The following is a 15,562-nucleotide window of genomic DNA, read 5'->3' as shown; positions in this document are numbered from 1 at the left end:
TTTCAGGCACAAACTTTGCTTGTTCACACTTGGATAAAGGATTAAACTAAATTTATTATACTCTAACCAAGTGAAAAATAAACTTTCAACAATATTCAAATAAACCTTTGACATCCACAATATCCAATAATGTTGACATAATATATATGAATGACGGAAGCTAACATTTATAATGAAATTAATTTTGTATTTATTTTCCAGAAATCAAAATGGTAACTGAAATCATTACATAGCACATTAATTCTGAGATGCTGGAAAGGACAAACATTAGCAAAGATATGACTCAAACATAATAGGCTCTTTCCTCCTCTACCTTGACAACTAGCACCCCAGAAAATAAAATAACAATAGCCTGCCTTTTCCTAGATACTCTAATCACATCTTTCCAATGGCACCCTTCTTTCTCAGTTTACAGAAACCACCCACATAGGTGGATACATAAACTTTCCCATCAATACCCCCCCACTCTCCCAACCACATAGTGTTATCAAAACCGTTGCCAACAGAACCTTCAATCTCTGTTCTACCCAGGCTGAACTTACAGCTGAACTCTCCTTTATTTGCAGACATTCTTGTTGAACTGCCAAAAAGATTAACAAAATAGCTGTTCTTCCCATCCCTTCAAAAAAAACAAAAAGGGGATAGCATGAGTGAAGAGAGTGAGAAAACAAGACAAACGGGGAAATGGGAAGAGGGACACACAGGGTGTACAGGGGAACATAGCATGAGAAAAGTCAATGCTCAAAGAGGAAGTGAAAGTGTGGTGAGTAGACAAGACAGGAATGGGATGTAAGGGGAACAGTTTGGTTCGAAGAGGGTACTGGGATGCGTAATGAGAGAAAGAAATGGCTTGAGGAAGGACATGGAGAACCCACATCTAATAAGTCGCATCAGTGAGACTTGTTATAGATTCAGAAATGAGCTGTTATATCTGTATACAAAATTACCAGAAACAAGGGAAATTAAATGGTTGCAATGTTGAAATCATTTACCTAAAAATTGTTAATAATAATAATTATGGCAACATCGATTGGGATGATGAGATAGTAACCAGAAATAAAGAAAATGCCTTTATTAGTTCTGTTTTTTTTTAGAGAGAACTACTTCAGACAGTGTGTAACAGAGGGCATGTGAGGATTGAGATTAGATCATCTCATCAAAGGAGGTCATTATAAATAAGGTGTCAAATCACCCTCCATGAAATGGAGAGTGACCATGAAGTCATTACCTGAGTGGTTGCCAGCCATGTGAGCACTTCTGTGAAGAAAAGATATATGTGTGGAACTACTCAGGAGATGCTTACAGGTGTAGCATGGAATGAGGAGTTGGGTGGAAAGGGGATCAATGCAGCTTGGGTACTACTCAAGAACTATCCAGTAGATGCAATGTTTAAATGTATTCAAAGGGTCAGGAGGTTAAATAAATTAGGTGTGAAATGCATGAATGAAGAGATTAAATATGCAACAATACAAAGAAAGAAGGCATTAAGGCAGGGGTAGCTCTTGGCCACATGCGGCTCGTGTCCACGCAGCTCTTCATGCTCTACCAGAAAAAAAATAAATGAAATGAGAAGAGGCATCAACAAAAAAGAGAAGAAGGAGAAAAAAACAGGATTAATAAAAATTTCTGCAATATAAAAGTTTAATTCGAAACACATTAAATGAGGTTCACTTAAACAATTAGAAAAATTTTAAAATCAAAACACGATAATTTTAGTTATTTATTTACTAGTAGAGTCCTTCCTTGTATCCATTTGCTTAACAAGTTCCTTAAAATAAGGTGTGTAATTAGTCAAAGCAGTTGGTGAGCACCAGAAGTGTAATTAACATGTTTTGGCAGGAAGGCATACCTTCTGCCACCTCGCCATGCATGCTCACTTACTCCCGTACCATCACATCAGTCAAAAGGTTGCAGCTCTTCTAATTCTTACCAGAATTATTTTGGCTCCAAAAGGATCATAGTTGGCCACCCTTGCATTATGGAGACAACATAAGATGAGTGGTGATAATCAATTCCATGAGTAGTACAAGGAACAGGTAAGGAGGGTAACTAGGTTGGTAAGGGTAAAAAAAAAAAAAAAAAAATACCAAGGAGTTTTTTCGATATGTAGCCAGCAAAAAAAAAAAAGAAAAGATTATGGTAAGATGACACTGATTGCAGAAATTTTTATTAATCCTGTTTTTCTCTCCTCGGATTTGCTATGGGGAAGTCATGTTTTAGTAATCTACTTACTTATTACAATAAGGTGACAGCTGCATCGGATGAGGGAGATAGATACACAGTAATGTAATGTAATAGTAGAGTCACTTATTTGTTGAAAGTTTTTCCACTTGGTTATACTATAAATTAAATGCCAAGAAATTATATTCTTGGTTTAATTCTTTATCCAAGTGTAAACAAACAAAGTTTGCGCATGAAGTAACTTAAATGCTGGGCAGCTCGTATATAGAGGCTAATGATTTCACATCACTTGCCTTAGTATCCCATAATGCAAACTACATTATCCTTACAGACATGTATAATGCTATGCATTATGGGAAAGGCCACTACCCAGACCAGCTTCAACCTTTATTGAGGTCTTATCCAGAGTATTTTAGTAATAAACACACACATACACACACTCTTATTCTCTGCTAGTCAGCATCAGTACTGCAGCAATCCAATGGGTTATCATCATCATCTCTGCAAAAAGTTTCCTGAATGACAAATTTTTATCCACCTTCATATCAAGATCCCTTACGTCCTCCAATGCCACCATTAGAGTTCCAGCAATAGAGTAGGCAGCCTTCCATCAGTGGATCCAAATGTCAAGATCTTATATTTAGTTGCATTTAACCAATACCTCCATTTATTTGTCTATCTTTCTAGCTTATTCAAATACTCCTGATCAGCACTATTACTAGTAAACTATCCCTGCTTCGCATCATCTGCAAACAACTGAATAGTTGTTTGCAGATGATGCGAAGTTATCAGCAATGGTAAGTTGTATACCACGAGTGAAGAAGAGGACACAATTTGGAGTAAAGTGGATGACAAACAATATTAAACAGGAATTGCATGCGAAAAAGAGGCTATGGAAGAGATATAAGGAGACAGGTGAAGAGATGCATGAGGAATATAAGACACAGGCCAGAAGAGTGACTCGTGTGGTAAGGAAAGCGAAACTGGAATATGAGAGGAGATTGGCCCTAAGATCCAAAGAAAATCCTAGGGAATTTTTTAGCTATGCAGCCTGTAGGAGGAGAAATGACTGTGGAAGAATAATATTGTGGGATAAAAATGGGAATAGAGTGACTGATGCAGAGGACATAGTGGAATTGTTCAATGAACACTTTATTGGAGTATTTCATCCTAGAGGAGTCAGTTTTAATGCTAGAGGGATAGGACTGGTACGAGGTCTGGAGGTACAGGAGGAGAGTGTGTTTCAGATACTGAGTACTCTGGATGTCAGTAAAGCTGTGGGACTGGATGGTATTTCGCCACGAGTTTTGAGAGAATGTGCTAGGGAATTGACAATACCTTTAACGTGGCTTTTCAATGAAAGTCTGGCTTTGGCAAAGGTGCCCAGGGAATGGAAGGAAGGTAAGATAGTGCCATTACATAAGGGTGGTAACAGACTGGAAGTGTCTAATTATAGGCCAGTCTGTGTGTCATCAGTAGTTAAGATCTTGGAGAAAGTAGTGAGGGACAGTGTACAGCATTGGGCAGATGAGGGTAATGTTATCTGTGAGAATCAACATGGATTTGTGAAAGGACGCTCTTGTTTTAGCAATATGCTAGCCTTTTATAATAAAGTTACAAGAGCATTAGATGAGGGAAAGGCATATACTGCAATTTTCTTAGACTTGGCGAAGGCATTTTACAGGGTGCCACATGATAAGCTGATATTTAAGTTGCAGCACATGGGTCTGGATGTCAGATTGGTCAACTGGATTCAGGATTGGCTGTCTGATAGGTATCAGAGAGTTGTGTATGGTGGAGCAGTTTCCAGGAGGCAGAGGGTTACAAGTGGGGTCCCACAGGGCTCAGTACTAGGACCTATATTGTTTAACCTTTATATCAATGACATAGCCAGTGGATTGCAGGGGGATATTCAGTTGTTTACAGATGATGCGAAGCTTGGAAGGATTATTAGTAATAGTACAGATGTGGTAGCCCTGCAAGAGGATTTAAATAAGCTAGATAGATGGGCAAATGAATGGGGGTGTCAGTTTAATGCAGCAAAATGTAAGGTCTTGAAGTTTGGGAAACATCGATGGGATGCTGCATACTCTATGGGAGGAGTTATACTGGAGGAAGTAGGGGAGACAAGAGATCTGGGGTTGATGATTGATAGAAACCTGAAGTTTAGGGGACATATTGCAAAGGTGGTGAAGGTAACACAGAGGATTGCTGCTATTATGAGAAGGACACTGACCTGCAGAGATAAGAGGGTTATCATTCCGTTGTATAAGTCTCTGATCAGACCACACTTGGACTATTGTTCTCAGATTTGGTCCCCAGGATTTGAAGGGGATAAATTAACTGTGGAAAGGATACAAAGACGGATGACAAAGATGGTTTCAGGACTGTACAAGGATAGTTATGAGGATCGGCTGAGAGAATGTGGACTGCAGAGTTTGGTGGATAGAAGAAGGAGAGGTGATATGATTGAGACTTTTAAACTGTTGAGAGGTTAAATAAGAGGTTAAATGTTACAGGGTTGACACTGGGGAGTTCTTTCGCTTGGTTGATCAGCAGGAAGGAGTGATGACAAGAGGCCATCCCTGGAAGTTACGAAAGGAAACTGTGAGCAAGAGGGTAAGGAGTGGTTTCTTTGTGTGGAGGGTGGTTGAGCCGTGGAATGCATTGCCTGATGGAGTGGTGGGAGCAAGAACGGTCAGTGGGTTTAAGGAGTGGTATGATAAACTTTGTGTTTCTCAGGGGGGGGACCTCCCCTCGATGAGTCTTGACAGACTTTATGTCTTAGAAAGGACCTCCCTCGATGAGTCTTTTGACTCCTTGGAGGCCTGAATAATAATAATAATAATAATATCATCGTGCAATTCTAGTGTCTTGACCAATAAAGGTTGACCAGTATTGGTCATAGTTCACTTTCCTATGAAATTTCACATGTAGCATTCTTTCTCCTTGATACTTCTTCCCCAATACACTAGCATAGCTAATTTTCAATCTACTAGCCTAATATTTAAATCCATATGTTGCAACTAAAATACCAAACTGTCATGTGGTAACCAGTCAAATGCTTTTGTAAAATCCAGAAGAAAAAAAAAATCACAGTATGTGCATTTCCCTCATCAACCACTCTTCTTACAATATAAAAGACAAACAGATTACTGAACACGAGCTCTTAACAAATTCATGGTAACTTTCATAAATAATATTTTTCTCATCTTCCCAATTCTGTGTACATGCTCTTATAATTTCTCCAACTGCACAACTACAGAAGAAATAAAACTAGTCTATAAATGCCACCATTCTACCACCACTCTTATATAATGGCAATATCTTAGCCGCTGTCTACTCTTTAAGGATTTTACCAGTAATAATATTTTCATTAAATGCCAGATTACAAACACTATCAAGTCCTAGGCACATTCCCTTAAAATATGGCAATCCCTTAATGGCATCTAGAGTATTTAGTATTCTAGATGTCAGTAAGAAATAAAAACTGCTTTACCAAGATGAAATATCCTAATAAAGTGATCATCAAACAGCTCCACTGTGATCTGCATTGCTCATCCAACCAATGTCTCCATCTAAAAGATTATTTATTCACACTTATTTTTTTTCCTTTTTTTTTTTTTTTGTTCACAATTTTTTTTTCCATATTTTTTTAATGTAAACCCAGCTCAAAAGAAAGTTGTAAATCTATTGTATATTAGTACTGGGTGATGGACTAAGGATTAAATAATTTGAAAACCATGCTCCAGAGACTAAACATATACATTTTGAAAATCATTTCACTAATCAATAACATTTCGTCTATGTAAAAGACTTTCAAAAATATCCATGCCCAAGTAAGATTTGAACCTACTGGATGGAGAGCAGAAAGGCATTCATCCAATCAGACAAGTGACATATTTACATATCATATAAAATTCCTTGAATTTTCTTTGAATCATAATTGTGTTTTTTTTTTCCTTCTTTACTAGTCACTTTTCTTGAGTAATTTTTTTTTATTCCCTTAATATTTATTTCATTCTAAAACTTTTTTTTATCTTTCTCCCTCAAGTTATACAATTTACCAATGCTACTAACAAATATTTCTTGCCTATCTCCAATGCACTACTGATCCCCTCTTCTTTCAAATTATTTCTTCCACAATACTGCCTCAAGCTGATTTAAAAGTCTGTTATGATCACATGACATAATTCTACATAAATTCTTTTCTCCCTGATACTTCTATATATAATCATCTCTCAAGTTGTCATTCTTAAGGATAGGAAGAACAACTCCATGATCAGATCCTCTGGTGCTGTGGCCAAATCCAGAACTCTTGGATTATCATGTTCCCTTTATCACATTCTGCCACAGATATCTGCCCCTAAAGAATTCCAGAAATTCAGTTATCTTATTATATGCTGTTCCTCTTTCCAATCTATGCTATCATAGTTAAAATCACTCATAATTATCATCTGCTTCACTTGCAAAACTAATTTTCCTAAACGTTTTCTGTTCTTCACTTTTTTCTATTCCCTTGCCTTCAACAATATTTCACTAAATACTCTGTCTTACCTACTTCTATCTTGCATCATACACTCTCAAACCTATCAGTACCATTTCCCTCCTAGTTCACTAACCTGACAGGGTACAACTTGTCACTTATTATAAATAATACTTCACCACTCTGTTTTCTCTCATTCTAATCCTGCTGAAATCCTTCTATTCCTGTTAGGATATCATCTTCTGTCAGCTATGTCTCACTAATACCAATAATTTTTGACAGATTGAGGCTATTAATGAAACTCAGATTTATTCCTGGCATTTGTTTTCATTACTGTTATATCTATTATTGCACCTCAGACTCCACTGGGCTCCAATATACAACCTCTCATTGCCCAAACTACAATCTTTGCATGAGACAATCCTGCTGCCTTCTGCTTTGACAGCTCTCGTTTCTCTTCCTTAACACATTCACGTCCCAGAAAATGGCAGCAACTCCAAATGTGATCCTTCCATGTTCAGATGCAACCATACCTTGCATACAGCTGTCATCATATTCATGTCAAACACTCACATATTCCAGATCTCCATCTTCCAGCACATTCTTATTATGTCATTCATTATCATAACTCTTCTCCTCAACTGTATATTATCATACAGAAGCAACACATTTGCTAGCTTTCCTTTCACCCTTTTCTCCAACAGCAATCTGAAATCTTTTGCTACCCAATTCACACTTTTCTGGTCACACTTAATTCTCTTAGGCTTACAAGCACTCCTGTAACATTTTCCTCTTCGCATCCTGAATCATGAAGTCTCCATATATTAAACTCTTCACAGTTCCATTCATTCCACTTTAACTCTTCTCCTCCCTCTTTACACTCTCTTGACTTCCTCTCCCTTTCACTATTTCTCTGGCTCATCCCAACTTCCACTCTTATTCTCCTTGCATCAAATAAACTTGTTTCGTTTCTTAATCTCTTCATTTACCCTCCTCAACTCAGTCTTCATGCAATTCACTTCCTTTCTAAGTACCTCTATTTCTCTCTCCAACTATCTTGTCTTCGACCTATATTCCAAATTTGAATACAATAGTGTGAATATGGATGGGGAATTTTAGGATTTCATGTAAACACATCTATGCCAATTCTTCTACAACAGTGCCAACAAAAGTAATATTCTCAATACACAGTGCAATGATGAATGTCCTATCAAAAATAATATAAGTCAATGGAATAAGTAATGAGCAAGCAATATGTATGTTGTTTAAAAAGAATGACAATAGTGCAAAATAAAAATTATATATATATTTTTAAACTTACAACATAAACTAAATACTGTCAGTTTAAAAGAATGATTTTCTAGAAGCTTTAATAAAAGTTTGATCATAGCAACAAATTCTATATAGTTTCACCTCAAATTCGATTTTTTTGAATCCCGTTACAAATTGTAAAATTTTAGGTCCTGTCATGTTTGTATTAATAAGGTTTTACTTTATGTAATTTTCCTGCAGTAATAATTGGTAGTAATTAATAGGCATTTTTAAAAGTCAATCTACTGTTATATATAACAAAATGTATTCTGGACATATTTTCTTCTTTCAGATAAGCATTTATTAAGATAATATTTATACTAATAATATACTGAATACTTAATTTATTAGGAATTCTGAATGCTGAGTATGCTAAATGTCAGTAAGGCAGGGGGGGGGGACTAGATGGAATTTCACCACATGTTTAAGAGAATGTGCTGTGGGACTGACTGTGCTATTAACTTGACTGTTTAATGAATCTTGCAATGGGAAAGATTTCTGGAAAGAGGAAGGAGGGTAAAATAGTGCCATTGCATAAAGGTGGTAGCAGAATGGAGGTATCAAACTACATGCCTGTTTGTATCTCTTCTGTAGTTGTTAAGATTTTGGAGAAATTGGTAAGAACTGTTATACAGAATTGAGCAGATGAAGGCAATATCATTTATGCAGACCAGCATGGATTTATTAAGTGGCAATCTTGTATTAATTATCTTTTACAATAGAGTAATAAGAGCAGTGAATGAGAGTAAGGCATACACTGTCATTATTTTGTATTTTGCAAAAGGCATTTGATAGGATGCAACATAAGTTGATTTTTAAGTTATAACATATGGGTTTAGATATCAAGTCAGTGGATTGGATCGGTAAAACTGGCTTTCTAATAGATATCAGAGTTGTATAAGGGAGAAACTATCAGGGAGTAGGAAAGCTACAAATGGAGCTCCACAGGGTTCATTCTTTATGTCAATGATATTGTCACAAGATCACAGAGAGAATTTGTATGCAGATTGAGTTGCCTGGAATAATAATAATAATCCCGGGCAACTCCAAGGAGTCGACAGACTCATCAAGGGAGGCCCTAACATCATGTCAAGAACAACTGTTCGACATTCACACAGTATCTATCATACCTTGCCTTGAACTCATTCATGGTCGTAGCACCCACAACAGACTCTGGCAGCTTATTCCACTCATTCACCACTCTGCAAGTAAAAAACATCAGCAAAACTGCCAAAGCAACAATACCAAGAGGCCAGCGGAAAAACACCTGGATACCATACTGGAAAGATCACAATATTGATTCAATGATTACAGAAAGAGACAATATCAATGAACAATTCAGAATTAATAAAACTGATGATTACAGAAAGAAATTAATGGACATAACACACAAAATAGAGCAGGAAATTTGGAAGTGCAAACAAGAGAAATGGGCGGAACTTTGCAGTAACCTGGATCCAAGAAAAGACAGCCAACACTGGAATATTATTAGAATCCTAGACAATATCAAAAAAGAGAACCAACAGAAAACAAACTTCATCATAAATGCTGGCAAACAAGCTATTACAGATCAAGAAATTGCAAACACACTGGCAAAAACCTATTCAAACAACTCCAAACTTCAGTATAACAGAGAGGACAAGCCCCTCAATAAACTCACAAGTCAAATGCTAAAACAAGCAAGAACATACCAAACTAATGACATCTTCTCCGAAGAATTTACACTAAGTGAACTAAATTCATCAATCGAGAAAACTGCACCTAATAAATCCCCTGGTAATGATCTTATCTTTGGTCATATGGTCAAACACCTTGGCAAAAATGCCAAAGAATAACTTCTGGACATTCTCAATACCTCTTGGCGAACGGGCAAACTTCCAAAAGAATGGAAAAAATCAGTTATTGTACCCATCCTGAAACCTGACAAAAATGCTGCAGAATGTCAAAGTTACAGACCTATCGCATTAACTAGCATACTTTGTAAAATTACTGAAAGAATCATACACTCCAGGCTTATGCACTGGCTGACAAAAAATAAGAAAATCAACTACTACCAAACTGCTTATAGAACTCGTCATTCGACAACAGATCAATTATTCCATTTCTGCCAAACAATAATAGACTCATTTCAGGAAAAACCAACAAAAAAGACAACTGCCATATTCCTTGATATGACTGCTGCTTTTGATCGTGTTTGGATCAAAAAATTAATACAAACAATACATGATATTGGAATTAGAGGAAACGCTTTAATCTGGATTGCTGATTTCATCAGAGGAAGAAAGATCAAAGTCAGAATCAATACAGCAATATCAAAAGAGCGGAGAACCTGGGCTGGTGTTCCCCAGGGCTCAGTACTCAGTCCCTTACTATTCCTTCTATATGTCAATAATATTCATCCCTACCTTACAGAAGACACAAAAGTAACTTGCTATGCAGATGATATAGCCATCTGGCACACTAGTGCTAAAATCAAAGAATCAGAGGAAATTCTAAACAAATCCATGAGAGGATTAGAAAAATGGTCAAACGAACTCAAACTTAAAATCAACCCAGACAAAACAAAACTAAGTACATTTAGTACAGACAGGAAAAATAGACATTCCTACAATCCCAAAGTCATGATCAATAACAAGCTAATTGAAAAAGTCACAAATCCAAAATACCTTGGTATTACGCTTGATCAGGAATTACGTTTTGCACAACACATCTCTAACACTTCCAACAGAGCTCTAAAAAAATTAAATATACTGAAAAGGCTTTGTGGAACAAATTGGGGTGCAAAGCCAAAAATCCTCAAAACTACTTACACTACACTAATAAGGCCAATAATGGAATATGCAGCACCTATCTGGTCACCTTCGGCTTCATCGGTAAAGAAAAACCTAGACAAAATACAAGCAAAAGCATCCAAGATTATCATTGGTGCAGTCTCATCCACTAACAACATCAGAGCCCAACAGGAATGTGGGCTTGACCTGCTGGAGGACAGACGAAAATTTGCCACCATAAAATTCATAAATAATATCAGAAGCTACCAAAGTGATCATGTCTCCCTAAAAACCTATGAACATTGGAACCAAATTTGCAGACTTCACAGATCATCGACTTTACAATATGATGACACTATCAGGAAAGAAATAGGTCTTGATCAGCTAAATGTCCACATAAACAAAGAACCTCTATTTTCCAGTCCTTTACCTTCAAATACCTTCATAAATCTAAACCTTACCAAACTCTGTACAAAAAAAGAACCAAAAGAAATGCTTAAAGAAAAAGGCCTAAATACCATCAACCTTCTTTCATCCTCCAAACAGGTTATTTGTTATACCGATGGATCATCAGACACCAATATGATTAATGGAGGCGCTGGTGTTCTCCTTCTACTCCCGAAAGGTGAAAAACTTTCAATAAAAGTTGGATCTGGGAGAATCGCTTCCAATTTTACCAGCGAACTCTACGCAATAATTAAAGCACTAGAAGCCTACTTAAATCTATCATCATCTCAACAATCTGAAGGAATTATAATTTACAGTGACTCAAGATCAGCTATGGAGGCAATCAAAAATGGCAATACCAAGCTCACACAAGACATCCATAAACTCTTAAATCATCTAAAGTGTTTAGGTAAAAGTTGCATTCTACAATGGATTCCTGCTCATGTAGGCATTGATCACAACGAAGCAGCTGATAAATTAGCAAAAGAGGCCAGAGAACTCAACCAAGAAACTCATATGATAACTCTTGCTGATGCCAATGCACTAGCAAAAGCTAAACTAATTCCATTGAAATCAGTGATACAACATCAAATTCCCGAGATCAATGCTGACAGAAGGACCTCCACTACGATAGCAAGACTACGAACAGGACATTATAGAGGAATGAAGATCAATACAGATGATACGAGAACATATAGAAACTGCAACAACTGCCCCAATACGGAACTGACACCCACTCACATCTTTACCTGTCCAGCAATTACAGCAGCCTTGCAAGAAATAGATCCTAATCCTGAACAACAGCTCTATACAAACAAAATCACAGACATAGCCAAAGCAGTACAAAGAGCGCACGGAAACATCTAAGACTCTTCAAAGGACAAGACAACAACAACAACAAGCACCCACAACAGACTCTGGCAGCTTATTCCACTCATTCACCACTCTGCAAGTAAAAAACCTAGCTCTAACACCCTTGTTAACCACATTCTTACCCAGCTTCCATGCATGGCCCCATCCTCCCACCACCGGTCCTATTTTCAAAAATATCTTCTGGATTAATCTTATAGAAACCCTTCAGTAATTTGAATGTCTCAATCATATCACCCCTTTTCTGCCTATCGACCAATTTTTGCAACCCACAAATCTTCAACCTATTCTCATAAGGTTCATTCCACAGACCTAATATGATATGAAGCTTGGTAGAGTTATTAGTAACCACTGATGTTTTGGCTCTTCAAGAGGATTTAAATAAGTGGGTAAGGTGGATAAATGAATAAGGCTGACATTTTAATGAAATATAGGTTTTAAATTTAGCATAAGGTTTTAAATTTTAGGATCCACAGATGGGATGCTTCATACTCACTTGGTGGAGTTACACTGGAAGAAGTGGAGGAAGCAAGGGATCTTGAGGTGACTGCTGATAGAGATTTCAAGTTCAGAGATCATATTGCAATGGTTGCAAAGACATCTCAGAGAATTCTTGCTATACTGAGTTGGCCACAAGAGATAGCTAGTCACCAGGATTTGAAGGGGGATGAAGTTACATGGAGAGAGTATTATGATTATGAGGATAGACTGAGGGCATGCAGACTGCAGAGTTTGATGGATAGAAGACAAAAGGAGAGCAATATGATTAAGACCGTGTGTTGAGGCTTAAGTGCTGTGAAAAATTCATGTTGGAGGTTTAGTGGAATATTATCAGCACTGAGAAAGAATTAAAATTAATTTTAATGCTTCCAGTATTTATTCTCAGTCACAGAGACGTCTTCAGGGATTGCAAATAACTTTTGTAACAACACACAAATACAATACAATGATAAATAAAAACTGTATTTGTATGTGTTGTTACAAAAGTTATTTGTAATCCCTGAAGATGTCTCTGTAACTGAGACAAAATATTGGAAGCATTAAAATTAGTTTTAATCCTTTCTCAGTGCTGATAATATTCCATTAAATCTCCAATGTGAATGATTAAGACATTTAAGCTGTTGAAGGATTATTATCAGATTAACACTGAGGAGATTTTTCAAATAGTAGAACAAGGACAAGGGGCCATCCCTGGAACTAACAAAAGGAGTAAGTAAAAGGTTAAGAAGTTTTTGCATGGAAAGTGACAAGATCATGGAATGAATCACCTGAGAGAGTGGTGAAAGTGCAGAAGGTGGAGAGTTTAAGGAATAGTATGATTGACTTTGTATTGATCTCCCATGATGAGTCTTGTGATTTCATGAATCTCAAGAAAATAATATTTAACCTAGACTACTCAAATATGGAGTATAAAAGTTTTGCAGCTGATGCACTACATAATTCAATAAGCCTGGTCAGAAGTTCAAATTCCAGATTACCAAAATAGTCTCATAGTATCCATCTACAAAAAAGGGAAATAAAACTGAATGTGAAAATTACAAAAGAATTTCCATGATAAGTAGTCTTGGTAGGATGAGGCTTCCATCCTTTTATCTCTTGTGGCCAACTCAATATTGTAGGAATTCTCTGAGATGTCTTCACAACCATTGCAATATGATCTCTAAACTTTAAATTTATATCAGCAATCACCCCAAGATCCCTTGCTTCCTCCACTTCTTCCAGTGTAACTCCACCAAGTGAGTATGAAGCATTCCATCTGTGGATCCCAAATTAGCCTCTCTCAAGAATACTTGAGAGATGCTAAGATAAATCATGTAATACAAAACTTGGTGAAGAACAAGCTGTTCTTCAACAAGCTATTCTTTAGCTAAACTGAGTTTTCTGACCAAACAGGAGTTGTCAGGATCAGATTTGTACTTTACAGCAAAGAGATGAAACATGGGAATATAATAAGAATCTGTATTTATGTTTGTAGATCTGGAAAAGGCATTTGACACAGTACCAAGAGAAAGCTGTTATTATGGAACATTATTATGATGTAATACAATCCTTATTTAAGTTGTAAGGCAGCAATTAGAACTGCAAAAGATAAAAGATGATGGTCTGATATAAAATCAGGTGTGAGGTAAAGGGAATACAATATCTCCACAATATATTAAATTAGTAATGTAAATCAGTTATAAATGTATATGCAGATGATGCTACACTCCTAAATAAATCTAGTCCAAGCTTGTTCAGTATTCTTTAGCTAAACTGAATAACTGCTCTAACAAATTTGGTATGAAAATTAGTAATAAAAAATTACTACAAAAATGAGGAGAAATATTAAAAAAATTAGTTGCATCTTGCATGAAGAATCTATAAAAAAATGGAAAAATTTCATATATTTAGGTACAAGTTTTAGTGTAAATGGTGAACTGAATTAACCTCCCTACCAGCCAATCTGAATGAAATAGTGACACCAAATTGCGCTTCTTATCCATGTTATTCAGTGGGTTTTAGAGCTTCGTATCCAGATTTATCTTGATGCCTATAGATGTTGTGGCTGGTTGGGGGGTTAAGTATAGTAATAGACAACATAATTAGCAAGGCTAGTATAGCATGAAGCCAGTTGAATAAATTTATATGGAATAAGAAAGAAATTACTCAAAACACTAAACTAGTTATATACAAGACAGTGTTCAAGCCACTTTTACCTTAGATCTGAAAATGGGTTAGAAATAAAACAGTTGATTAAAGACTCTAGTTCTGAGAAAAATTAGGGAAGTGGCCAGATGGCATGGCATGGCATGGCAGAATACTATTAAAAATGAAGATATTAGGGAGGAATGTGACATTGTTAGCATTCGGGAATGTGAACATAGTCAGAGGGAGACTAAGATCTAGCTAGCGGATTGATGCAGTAAGAATTGCCTTAGATGACTGAAATATAAGATCTGACAATTGGAGTCCTGACAGATAACAGACTAATGTGAAAGAATATTGTCAATTGGACATCAGTAACAATGTAAACCTTACATGTGCCATTATTATAATATCCTGTAGACCCCTTGAGGGTGTATAACAGGAATCTGATAATTATGATGAATTTTTCTTTTCTTTATGAAACATCTCTCAGTCATGTCCTCTGGCATTGCATTGGAGAGAAATGGAATGACTTCTGCAATTTCTATTCTTCCTTCTTACGGTTGGATTACTGTTTACACTCTCCTGATTCAGATACCTAATCTAATCACTAAAATAATTCTTGCTAGAATGAAGGTCTGCATTTCATTCTACTCAATAAGTCCTGGTTTCTAACAAGTGTGTCAAGACAGCCTATGCAAAAAATTCAGCAAGCTAAAAGTGTCTTCCTCTGGGTCTTCTTCTTGCTGTCATGATATCAAACACCTGTTTTGCTAATCTTTACTCTATTCTGCTTAAGTGACATACTCTAACATTACCTCTGCTAATATCTTTATTTTTAATACATTTCTACCACTGATGCAATCTAGTC

This window comes from Typopeltis vanoorti, chromosome 12, assembly GCF_054136105.1.
Source record: "Typopeltis vanoorti isolate ZY-2024b chromosome 12, IOZ_Tvanoo_1.0, whole genome shotgun sequence".
NCBI lineage: Eukaryota > Metazoa > Arthropoda > Arachnida > Uropygi > Thelyphonidae > Typopeltis > Typopeltis vanoorti.
Note: the sequence above shows the minus strand (reverse complement) of the source record.